The sequence below is a fragment of the Pistacia vera genome, unplaced genomic scaffold, assembly GCF_008641045.1.
Source record: "Pistacia vera cultivar Batoury unplaced genomic scaffold, PisVer_v2 Contig1011, whole genome shotgun sequence".
Lineage (NCBI taxonomy): Eukaryota > Viridiplantae > Streptophyta > Magnoliopsida > Sapindales > Anacardiaceae > Pistacia > Pistacia vera.
In genome coordinates, this window is record NW_022195041.1 from 13327 (window position 1) to 26842 (window position 13516).

At 37.8% G+C, this 13516-nt stretch overlaps 1 non-coding gene across 1 annotated transcript; it reads left to right on the forward strand.

The window, feature by feature from the left end:
• The first annotated feature begins 13152 nt into the window (after positions 1-13152).
• LOC116113276 lies at positions 13153-13259 on the forward strand. The gene has a single exon (XR_004125394.1). It is a non-coding gene; the product is annotated as a small nucleolar RNA R71 (small nucleolar RNA).
• Positions 13260-13516: the final 257 nt, after the last annotated feature.

A 13516-nucleotide genomic window follows, 5' to 3' on the forward strand; every position in this document is an offset into this window, starting at 1 on the left:
TACAATGGTGATTACCCACGAAGCTCAACATAACTCATTTCTCAATCTCATCATGTTCAACAAATAAAATAAATAAAACTTAGAATAACCACACAATCTGTGCATTAGAAGATAAAAGCAACAATAATCAATTGATTAATCCATAGAAATCTGAATTACATCAAAACCCTAACCCAAAATGGGTTAGTTCATAACTAAATTAACACAAATAGCAAGAAAATCAGTAAACATAGCAGTCAACATATTGAAACAAAGAGAAAAGAGTAGAGATCTCCCCTAGTTGAAGAATCTACTAGATTGAGTCTCAATTCTTCTCACTTTCTCTACAAAAATGTCAAGCTACTCTAAAGAAATGAAAAACCTAGGCAACTCAGATGAGCGCCTCTCAAAATGGCGAGGTTTTTCTTATATAGCTCGCCCAAAGACCTAAAACTTTCCTAAAATAAAACTGTGTGTTTTGGAGAAAACAAAATTTCGCAGACTTCGCCGCGGCGAAGAAAGAATTTTGCTGCAGCGACGAGCTAAATTGGAATCTCGTGCTTAGCTTCTTTCGCCGTGGCTAACCTTCCTGAAAAGTTCTAAATTTATAGAATTGCCCTCTACTTGCTTTCTCATGGAAACAAGCTTCATAGTGCTTCACTCCGCTTCGGAACTTTCCCCAATTATGAGATTCGCTTACTTCTGAGTCCAGAAACTCCAATTCGCTTATTATTTGTTAAAAATGCACGTTTCGGCCTGAAACATAAAATATATAGAATTAAGTAGCAATTTAGGCATACAAAAACTGAGAAGTATCTAAAATCCGGCCAAAAAGCCTAAATAAAATAGTATAATCCTCGGATTATCAAATACCCCCAAACTAAAGACATGCTCGTCCCCGAGCATCAGGTACAAAACATAAAGAAAGAAAACAACAAACAACCAAAAACACAAAATAACAAAACTGAAATTGATAAGACAAAAATTAGACTCAAACTCAACATAAGAATTGCCTAGAATTTAAACAAGTCTCAAAAATTGTTGAAAATTATTACTGAAAAAAGCTCAACACTCCAAGAAGTTATAGGTTGCATCGACTATCTTTCTCTATCGGTCCCCCAAGTAGGTGATCCCTACTTCAGTTCACATTCCGTGTAATAACTCCTTTATACTAGGATACTCTTAGAAATACATAAAGTAAATTACATTTATATCAACAAAAGTAGATGGGCCCAAAATTTTCTTTTAGTACATATAAACATTTTACAAAAAAAGTTATCAAAAACAGTGGACAGTGTAGCTATTGTTCCTCGCTTGCCGACGCCAATCCGATCGCGTCCTCACCTAGATCCTGTAAACATAAAGAAAAACAATGGGGTGAGTACAAAAATAATGCTCAGTAAGTAAATCCACTACTCGTCTGTCCCCGTAACTCTTTTTCTTAATTCTTTCCTTACACACTTCTCGTCTTATTTATTTTCTCTTTCTATTTCTCTTTCACATAGCTCTCTTTTATTAATTTCCTATTGTAAGTCACGGCCTCATCTTACCGGAGGCACGGCCGGGTGGAGTTCACAAAGCACCAATACGCTCTTCATGATTCTACTCATTCTCTCTTTATTCTTTCTCACTTGAATTTCACGGCCTCATCTTATCGGAGGCACAGCTGGGTGGAGTTCACAAGCACCAACCCACTCTTCGTGACTGCTGGGTGGAGTTCACAAAGCACCAACCCGCTCTTTGTGTTAATCTCATTCTCTCTACTCTTAGAGTAGTTCATTCACAAAGTTTTCTACTCTTTCTCAAGCTACTTCTCAATGCACAATTAATGTATAAGGATGATTTATGCTTAAAATTTCTTACTTAAGGCACTTATGAAATGCACAAATGCAATGTTGCATCAAGATAGTCATTCTGCACAGGTCACACTCAATAGGGCATAACTTGAGTTATACACATCAGATTGCTACGGTTTTAGTCTTGTTTTAAAGCTTAGAGATAGGGCTACAACTTTTATGTTTTGGTCTCAACCAGTTCAATTTGTAAGATGCCCAAAAATCACTCAGAAGGTCATGGCTGTGATAGGGCAGTTTTCACTTAGGCATTTCATCAAACATAATGCATGCATACTTTAATTCTATTTTTGATACATCTCTACTTTTTCTTTTACCATCCATTCATGGAACAAAACTCCTCCACAATAAATCTAAACATGGCCAAGAAAAACACTTCAAATATTCTACTTAAATTCTTTTAAAGCTATCCATACTTCTATCAAATTTTATCAACACAATCCATCCTTCTCATGGTGGAAATCTCTCCATAAAATTAACATTGAACTCATTCATAAATCCATCAACTCATCATCAAACCATCACATACACTTCTCATATTCAAATATATCTAACAACAAGGATAATTCATCATCAATCTCATCTCAATTTCTCAATAACCATAACATATGCATACTTAAAAGAAATCTCTACTTACTTGAATTCTTAAACTTTAACTTGAGTTGGATTTTGAGTGGAATTTACTTACCTTATGCTTGAGTCTTCTCTACTAAGCTCTCTACTCTTATTGGATTCAAAACTTCTTCTAACCCTAAGCATAAACTTCATAAGAACCCAACTTTTACACAAATTAATCATAGATAAAGAGCATGAATTCTTACCTTTTGAAGTCTTGAATCAAAACCCTATTAAAAATCACTCAAAATCCTTGGAGGATTGAATGAAAATTTGAGAGAAAATGGGGGAGTAATGTGGCGGTGGAATGAAGGAAATAAGGGTTACAAACCCTTATCATCTTATTTTATAAACTCACTTTCCCATTTTGCCCTTACACTTTTTTGGAAATTCCATCCTTATCCTGTAATCAATTACCATAATGCCCTCATTTTTATTGCATTCTTTATGAAATTCTACCTCTTTTCACTCCCCACTTTATCAACAAATTTTGAGTGAAAAGAGCATTTTACCCTTAATACAAGTTTAAGGCATTTTCTTAAAATAACTTTAATAAAAATTAACTAAGGGCTATAAAACATAATTTAAATCATGTACCTCCATGTTAGGCATTACATTCCGACTTTCCGGATTATTTTTTGCAGAAATGCAAAGTTTATCAAATGGCGGCAGACTCTATAAGCCTAAGTATCGAACTACCTCCACCAATGAGGATTAGACATCACTAAAGATTAAAAGGTCTTTACAGACTTGTAACGTTAGGCTTGGTTAGTGGGCTTCAAAGAAAAGGAAAGGATAAACTAAGCAAGAGAACTCGGTATCCTTTAAGCAAACACTAAGACTTAAATCAACTTCCACTTTCTTTCTCAACCACCACTCAAGATGTCAACTATTTTAAAACCCTCAAACATGTGCACTTCTTGTTTTTGCTTTTGAATTGCAATTCTCAATTTTTTATTTTATTTTATTAAAACAACAATAATCAATTTGAGGTTAATTACCCCTCTTATTCTTCTTGCCCTTCTCACAACCCCCAAACTAATCTTTTAGTTTGTAAGCATCTCACACAACTCTCCAATCTCTTTGTGTTTGCATTAGGTTTAGAATTCTCTTAAAGGTTGCAGACGTGTTTAGGGTGAAAGGTTTGGCCATTATTGGTTGCATAAGAAAAATAGGACAACGATGATTTCATAAGGCTCAAATGGGTAACTAGGGATAAAATTCATGGTCGGCTAGAAAGGCTTAAACGTTCCGAAAAACTGCCTAAATCACTTCCTCAATAATGTCTATTCCTAGAATTTTGCCTCAAGCACTTCTCAACTAGGTTCTAGAGTCCACCAACAGTATCTATACTTCACCTAACCACATAAAATGAATCTAAGCATGCCGAAATAAGGAAAATGGTGGTTGAACCACTCAACAAACCTCAAACAAAATTCAGTCAACCAACTGAACTTGAAGTAATGCTTAACATTTTTCAACAATAAAATTCCAACAATTTGTTCTCATCATAGACTTATGTAATTCATCATTGCCATACACAACAAAACATGAAAACAACTAAACACAAATAAAAAATTGTTCAAATTTTTCCTACCCCCAAACTAAAGATGACATTGTCCCCAATGTCACATTATGCACAATTTAGGAATAGAAAAACGAAATTTACAAAGGTACGAGATAGTTCCCTGATTAATCGGTGAAGTCAGAGTTTCGCTCAATAGCATTCACACCTGTTCCTTGGCTTTCTCATCACCATAATCTGTAAAACAATTGAAATTCTGTGGTGTCCACTGTGTTAGAAAATTTCACTGACTAATATGAAAATATTACAATCCTAATCTTGCCCTTACAACTACTAGGAAGTTCAAACAAAAATTAATCAATCCAAAACAAACAAAAAATTAGTTCAATGTTCAAAACAAAAGACAATGACAACTAAAACAAAGAAAAATAAACTGGAAAACAGGTGCTCATGTGTCATTCTTTGGCCTCCTTCACTCCTTCGGTGTCATCATCTTCTGTGTCGGAGCCCATCCATTCCTCTGAATCCCAATCTACCCATTGGAAGCTCGAAGTATCAATGTTGAGCTTGGTGAAGTAGTTGTGCTGCATATCATACATCATCTAGGTCTGCTCTGCCAGCCAATTTTGACGTTGTTCCATTCATTTCATCTTAACCAACATCTGCTGCATCAGCTCCTTTATTGTGGCTATTGAACTGGATGATGTGGCAGCTTCTGTGGTTCTTTGTCTCTTTGTTTCGGAGCTAGGTTCTTCTCTAGGAGTACACCCAAGTAGCTTTCGATAGTAGGCGGTGTCAAGAACTAGGGTAGGATGGATAAGTGGTTCATCATCCGTCTTCTCTACTCTTGCTCGAGTGCACAACTCGGTGATGAGATGTGGGAAGGGGAAACTCTCTTGCCTTGGTTGGGCTGCATTTCGTATATTTGTCATGATAATACTCCCCACATCCATCCTCTTTCCAGTGGCAATGGAATCAAGTAATGTTGCCTTATCAAAAGTTATTGATCTATAATATGCCTTTGGAATCATCCTCGCACACACAAAGTACTGCCACAACCTAGCTGTCGGTATCAGATTAGTTCCCTTGATGCTCTTCTTTCCCTTCTTCGACACCTCCCAAGGAGTATCCAATTTTGCTATAACCTTAAGTATCTCATCCTCCTTAAATTGTTTCTTCTTAAACTCCAGATACTCATCATAGTCGATCGAAGGCAAGTTGAAAAAATCATTTATAACCTTCACATCAATTGGCACATAAATCCCCCTCACAAATACATGCCCAGGATCACACTCGGGGAGGTTGGCGTAAAACTCTCTTACTATCGGCTCTACAGCCACATGTCCAGGTTCACTCATAAATGCATTCCACTTTCGCCCTTGACTCCACTCTTCAACATAGACAGTGGTCAAACCCCGCTCGGCAATAAACCCTTTATCCTTCCTTTTGATTTCTCCTTCATATCGTTGCCGACCTTTATCACTTACAAATCAATTATCTACCTTCTTCCCTTTTCCTTTACCCTTGGAGGGTACTTTGAGCGGCATTTTTGGTTCGATAACACTAATGTACCCCAAACTAAGATTCTAAATAGACAATTCAACGCTAAATACACTACTATTAACCACAATCACTCCTGTAAAAACACCAAAATTTAAAAAAATTTGCACCTAGACCCCCAAAATCACTCTTCTTCCAAACTCAACAAAACACTCCAAAATTGAAAACCCAAACTCCTCAACACCAGACAAATCAAGATCCACACTTCTTTACTCCAAATCAAAGCACAACTTCACAAAAATTCCACAACTCAACTCATCCAAACAATAATTCAAACTTAAAGCACAACAATCAAAATTTAGCAATTTAGATGTTGGAGAACTTGAAATCTTACCCTTCTCACACTGAAAGCACCACCAATTTCACCAATTGTGGCCCAGATTGCAAGATCCCTAAATTTTGAAAACCAAGGGTTTCCAAAAAATTTCTTCAATTTTTCACACAAATCCTTTCTGAAATGAGTTGTTTTGGTGTTTGGGAGGGTTAAGGAGTGAGGAAGAGTGATAGAAATTCACTAGAAAAGCTCTGGATTGAAGGTGGAAAAATTTTGCTCTCGAATGTGTTTTGAAGTTTTCGCGAAAATGAAGAGTCGTGAGTGACTATTTATAAAAAGCAGTTTTCGCCTCGGCGAAGTTCTTCATTCAATGAAAAATTAAAACCAGTCGATGACGCGGCGAAAATATCCAGAGCCTACAGTGCCGCGGCGAAACACACACTTTGCCATGGCGAACTTCCCTTAGTTTAATTTCGCAAAACTCTTTCTGCCACAGCGAAGAAAATTGTTTTACCGCGACTACAAATTCCTAGGAGAATGTCAACTCGATGAAGAACAAACTTCACCGTGGCGAAATCTGGGACTTTTCGAATTCCATTTTGTGCAAAATGTTCTTTGCCGCAGTGAAAACTGGAAGTCTTCCTTTTTTCGCCTTAGTTCGATATTTCACCTGAAACACCCAAAAACACACTAAATCAGAATCATTCCAATTCATAAAAAAATTAAACAAATTCAAAGCAACAAACAAATAAAAAACAAATGAAAACACTTGGGTTGCCTCCCAAGAAGCGCTTGTTTATAGTCGGAAGCTCGACTTTCTCAAGTCCTCATGTCGGGATGTCAAGTTGGATGGGAATTGACTTGCAACTCATCACCCCGACGATGTATGGCTTCAACCTCTGTCCATTGACCTTAAATGTGCCCTTTTCTTCATGTGACACCTCCATCGTCCCGTACGGGTAAACTCTTGTAACTATGAAGGGTTCGGACCATCTAGACTTCAGTTTTCCAGGAAATAGCCTAAGTCTAGAATTATACAACAACACTTTTTACCCACTTCAAAGTTCTTCTTCCTGATATGCTTGTCATGCCACCTTTTTGTCTTTTCTTTGTAACTCCAAGCATTCTCATACGCTTCGTGACGGAACTCATCTAGTTCATTCAAAGTCAGCATCCTTTCCTCCCCAGCAGCTCGTAAGTCCATGTTTAGCTGCTTGGCTGCCCAGTATGCCTTATGCTCGAGTTCTAACGGCAAGTGACATGCCTTCCGATAGACCATCCTAAATGGAGACATACCAATTGGAGTCTTAAACGTGGTGCGGTAGGCCCATAATGCATCATCCAATTTTCGTGACCAATTTTTCCTAGATGCATTAACTGTCTTTTCTAAAATTCCCTTAAGTTCTTTGTTTGACAGTTATACTTGCCCGCTAGTTTGTGGATGATATGGTGTTGCAACTCTATGTTTCACTTCATATGTTTCCAACAGCGCATCTAATTGCCTATTGCAAAAATACGATCCTCCATCACTAATGATTGCCTATGGTACCCCACATCTTGAGAAAATGTTCTTTCTCACAAAATTAACCACCGCTCTAGCATCATTGGATGGTAATGCAATTGCTTCCACCCATTTCGATACATAATCCACCGCTACCAAAATGTACATGTTCCCATAAGAATTTGGGAATGGACCCATGAAGTCAATTCCCCACACATCGAACATCTCAACAACTAGGATATTGTTCAACGACATCTCATCTTTCTTCGAAATGTTTCCACTCTGTTGACATTGGTCACATTCCTGAACCATCTGGAAGGCATCCTTGAATAGGGTTGGCCAATAAAATCTAGATTGAAGGACCTTGGTCGCTGTCCTAGTTCCTCCAAAATGACCACCCACTTCTCTCTCATGGCAATGTCGTAGAATACTCTCCATCTCCTCTTCTAGTACACACCTACGTATCATCTGATCAGCATAATGTTTGTACAAAAATGGTTCTTCCCAAAAGTAATACTTCAAGTCAGAGAAAAACTTCCTCTTCTGCTGAAAGGTCATTCCATTTGGGAGCACTCTCGATGACAAGTAGTTTGCAAAATCTACATGCCACGGTGCTTCTTCCACTCTCATCAATTTCTCATCCAGGAAAGTTTCTTTGATTTAGGGTTCCTCTTCACTTCCCTAAATTGGTCGTTCAATACTTGACAAGTGATCCACCACCATATTTTCCAACCCCTTTTTATCTTAGATTTCAAACTCAAACTCTTGTAGTAGTAGGATCCATCTTATCAGCCGAGGTTTCGCTTCTTGCTTTGCCAATAGGTGCTTGAGTGCTGAATGATCCATGTAGACTATCACTTTAGCACCTAGCAAATATGAATGAAATTTGTCAAATGTAAAAACCACAGCTAACAACTCTTTTTCAGTGGTGGTGTAATTCAACTATGCATCTGTGAGTGTCTTGCTAGCATATTGAATTACATGCAACACTTTGTTCTTTCTTTGTCCTAACACTACTCCTAGTGCAAAATCACTAGCATCACACATCAATTCAAACGATAGTCCCAATTGGGAACTGTAATAATAGGTGCACACACTAATAATTTTTTAGAGTTTGAAAGGCATGCATGTATTCATCATCAAAATCAAAAGCAACATCTTTAATCAATAAATTGCAGAGGGGTTTAGAGATTTTAGAAAAATTCTTGATGAACCATCTATAAAACCCCGCATGCCCCAAGAAACTCCAAACTGCCTTAACATTGGACAGGGGTGGCAGCTTCTCAATCACTTCTGTTTTTGCTCGATTCACTTCTATGCCGTCCTTTGAAATTCTGTGACCGAGCACAATTCCTTCCTGTACCATGAAGTGGCACTCCTCCCAATTGAGCACCAAATTCGTCTCCTGACATCGCTACAAAACAAATGAGAGATTAGATAAGAAATTGTCAAAAGATGAACCAAAAACAGAGAAGTCATCCATGAAGACATCTATAAACCATTCCACCATGTCACCAAAGATCGACATCATGCATCTCTGAAATGTGGCCGGTGCATTGCACAATCCGAACGACATCCTTTTGTAAGCAAAGGTGCCATAGGGACAAGTGAAAGTTGTCTTCTCTTGATCTTCTAGAGCAATTGCAATTTGATTATATCCTAAAAAACCATCCAAGCAACAGTAGTAAGCATGCCCTGCCAATCTCTCCAACATTTGATCAATGAAAGGAAGTGGAAAATGATCCTTCCTTGTCGCTTCATTTAATTTTCGGTAGGCAATGCATACTTTCCAGCCCGTGACCGTCCTAGTTGGTATCAATTCGTTGCTCCCATTCTTTATCATTATGATACCTCCTTTCTTCGAAACTACTTGCACCGGGCTCACCCATGGACTGTCTAAAATAGGATAAATTATGCCCTCATCTAGAAGTTTCACTACCTCCTTTCTCACCACTTCCTTCTGAAAGAACAACATGCATGAAGAGTGGTGGAAATGAAGAATGAAAGCATGAAAGGTTGGATTCAAAAACGTTTTTCAAACAAAGCTTGGATAAAGCATTATACCTTCTCCTTCACTTTGAATTGATGAAGATAAGACTCAAAATGATGAGACCTCCACACTTTAACACCACCTTGAGAGAGTTAGAGAGTGGCCGTGGCTAGGGAGAGAGCTTTTTAGTTTGCTTTGAGTGAAACAATGTGTATTATGAACTAAATGCAACCTTTTGCCTTTATATACTTGGGCAATTTTAGAATTATTTGTTTTTCACTTCCAAGCCCCAATAAAATCTTATTTTATAAAGGGACCCCACGAATTTAATATGCTACCCTTTGAATAATCAATATTATTCAAGGGCCCATGTAAACTAAACTAGTTTACATTAACAACCCATAAATTTACCCTTTTTACCCTTTAACTATTAAAAGGTTATTTTTGTTCATCTCATTAATCTTAACACTTTAAGATATAATAATTAAATATAATTAATTATTGCTTGACCATTTTAACCCTTAAAATGTCACAAATTGTTTTCTATGTAACTATTACTATAGAAATCCCGTTATTACCCTCGGAAGGTGCTAGCCCTCTTCGGATAATCATTTCTCTCTCTCATCATTCTCTAACTTCTCAAGGCTATTGGTGTGACCATGTAGGTCCACCGTGGATTAGCCGTGAGCCGGTTCTGGATGAATCCGGAAACCTGTCCCGAGGCCCAACGACTATGGTAAACATCTAGCAATGTGCCATAGTCCCTAAACCACGATGAAGAAATACTTCATCGAACCCATTTCAGATCATATGTACCATGCAGGTAAAGTCCTTCCATTGATATAACCTAATTGAGTACGGATTCATGGAACGTCAAAAACCTAAACTTGATTTTCTACCGAATCGTCGATCAATATGTCCGGAACTCGTCATCCCGAACTTGCTTTCGTATGGCTAATAATAGACTCTGGCCAAAGATTCTAATTTCTAACATATATTGACATTCGTCTAGGAACTTGAATCCGGATGGAGTCAGTGGTACTCCTGATCCTATATTTCCGAGTTAATGGATCCCCTCTTGACCATCGTTCGTTTCTGCATATGAACAACGCATGACCAAATAGGCTTTATTATACGAAACATGATTAGTCTCGTACTTATACACCTTATGAACCATATGCATTCGTATCGGATCCAACTACAATGTCTCAGGTCAAAGGACTACATCGTGCACTAATATAACCAAACGATAAATCATTGACTACATGCTTTTCCAAGTGATTTGTCGTTATTTGGTCACGTTCGAAAAATAGTTCACCAACCGCTAATCCATACTAATACCCCAATGACATGACTATCATCGTCATCCGTACTTATATCAACTCATGATATCTTTCGGAAGCATCCAGTATGCCTACTATGCAATATAGTTGCCCAAATTATATTGCTTTTGTAGGGAACCCTTTTCGATAATTCATTTACCGATTAAATGAATCATCTAGACTATTCATATACATACTTTATTTTAAATACATGACTGAATAAAGGAAGCAATTTACATATATGAATTGAAGAACTCTTTCTTCTATTATTTATGATATATATAAATACAAGACAAAATGCTCTGAAATCGACAACACGAATGGTTTCTAGGGCATACAGTAATATACACTAACACCTTCATCGAAGGATTCAATCTCAGTTATGGTTGCACCCTAGGCTTGATATCATCTTCCATAAGTATCTTATGCATAAAAAAGATGGAGAGATGCCTCTAATATACAAAATAGTCCATCCAATTGCTGATCTATGTTCTCTTAATAACCGAATCAACTGCTTTTCTTCCAATTTATTCAACCTTGAACTGATGATTACTGGGAAAGTTTCGGATTCACCAAGATACACATATTTGATGTGGGAAGGTAAAGGCTTCAGTTCAAGTTTCAGAGGTTCTTCCTTTCTTTCCTTTTCCCTCTCCTTCTCAAAATCAAATTCCTCAAATTCTAGATCTTGGCTCTCAACCATCGGCTAAAGTGCTTCCAACAATCTAGCACATTCATTCTTTGCCAGTTCATCTACCTCTATTGTTTTTTATTGGGCAATACATGCTTCTAAAGGTAGTTGTGGAGTGTTCTCTTCAATAGCCTCTGCTGCCAGTTTATCCACCATGTCAACACTAAAGCACGAATTCGATTATGATGGAAACTTCATAGCCTCAAAAACATTGAACGTTACTGTTTCATCTTGAACTCTTGATAGTAACTTTCCTTCTTGCACATCAATGAGAGCTCTCTCGGTGGCCACAAATGGTCTTCCCAAAATGAGAGGCATTTCCTTATCCTCTTCCATGTCCAATGCAACAAAGTCCGCTGGAAAAATAATCTTGTCTACTTTCACTAACACATCTTTGACTATACCCCTCGGATGTTTGGTGGATCTATCTGCAAGCTGTAACAACATGGTCGTTGGCTTCCCTTCACCAATTCCCAATCTCCTGAAAATAGAAAAAGGCATTAGATTGATGCTCGCACCTAAATCACATAAAACTCTATCAAAAGGAATGTCTCCTATAATACAAGGAATAGTAAAACTCCCTGGATCTTTGAGTTTTGAGGGTAGCTTCTTTTGTAGAATTACGCTACACTCTTCCGTGAGCATCACTGTTTCCTCATCTTCTAACTTCCTTTTGTTTGATAAAATCTCCTTGAGAAATTTCGCGTAGCTCAGCATCTGTTGTAATGCATCTGCAAAAGGAATGTTAATATACAGTTTTTTTAAATATTTCAATGAATTTGGAAAACTGCTTATCCTGATTCTTTTTCTTGAGTCTCTAAGGAAAAGGCACGGGAAGGGTGTGATGTGCCAACTCTGGTGGTATCTCAGGAAATGGTAATTTCTCATTCTTTTGTCTTTGTCTCTCTTCTCGCTTTTGTTCATCTTCCCTATAGTTGGTTGGTTTCTCTTTAGCAACGATCTCTTCATCAACTTCCTTATCAGAATCTTCCTTTTCCTTTGATGGACTTTCTTTTTTCCCTGATTGTTCCACCTCTTCCAAAACTGTCCCACTCTTCAGAGTTATTGCATTTGCTTGCTCACGTGGGTTAGTCACTGTGTTACTTGGTAGGGAACCCTATGATCTCTCATTTAGCTTATTAGCCAATTGCCCTACCGGTACCTCCAAGTTCCGAATGGACTCCCCTTGATTTCTGAAATTCGTCCTTGTCTCATTCATGAAACCTATGGTCTCTTGTGTAAATTTTCCAAACATATCCTCCAATTTTCTCACTCTTTGCTCTCCTTGTTAATTGTTCACCTCTTTGGTTGTTTGGCATTGCTCTTTGGTTTCATTGATTATTTTGCTAATTCTGTTGATTTTGATTGCTCCAAGACAGGTTCGGATGATTCTTCCAACTAGGATTATATGTGTTGGAGTATGGATTGTTCAGTTGCCTTTGATTTCCTGCCAAGTAGTTAACCTGTTCTACCGATGAAGACGCTGAAGAAAACGTGTTCCCTACTTGGCATTCACTGCTCACATGACCACCTGCACAAAATTCACAAATTAGTTGAGGAGCTTGAATAGAATTTACCTGCATACTTCCCAACTATTTCTAAAGTACTGTAAGTTGGGCTGAAATAGCCATGTATGCATCAACTTCATGAAGACCCATAGATTTCTTCTACTGCACCCTTTCATTAGGTCTTTGATACTTGTTACTTGCCAAAACTTCAAACAACTCATGAGCTTCTTCTGGTGTCTTATTTTGCAATGCTCCTCTCGATGCTGCATCAACCATAGTTTGCACATTAACCATCAATCCGTTATAAAACATTTGGACTTGCATCCAAACTGGCAACCCATGGTGTGGACATCTCCTCAGTAATTCCTTGTATCTTTCCCAAACCTCATATAATGATTCAGACTCTTCTTGTAGAAACTATGTGATATCATTTCTCAGTTTTGCCGATTTTGCTGGAGGAAAGAATTTGGTCAAGAACTTCTGTGCTAAATCATTCCATGTTGTGATCGTTCCTTATGGCAGTGCCATTAACCATCCCTTAGCTTTATCCCTCAATGAAAACGGGAACAGTCTCAATCTGATGGCATCATCTGACACTCTGTTTGACTTGAAAGTATCACAAATCTCCAAAAAATTGGCAATGTGTAGATTTGGATCTTCCTTCAAATCTCCCTTAAACTGTACCTATTGCTGAATCA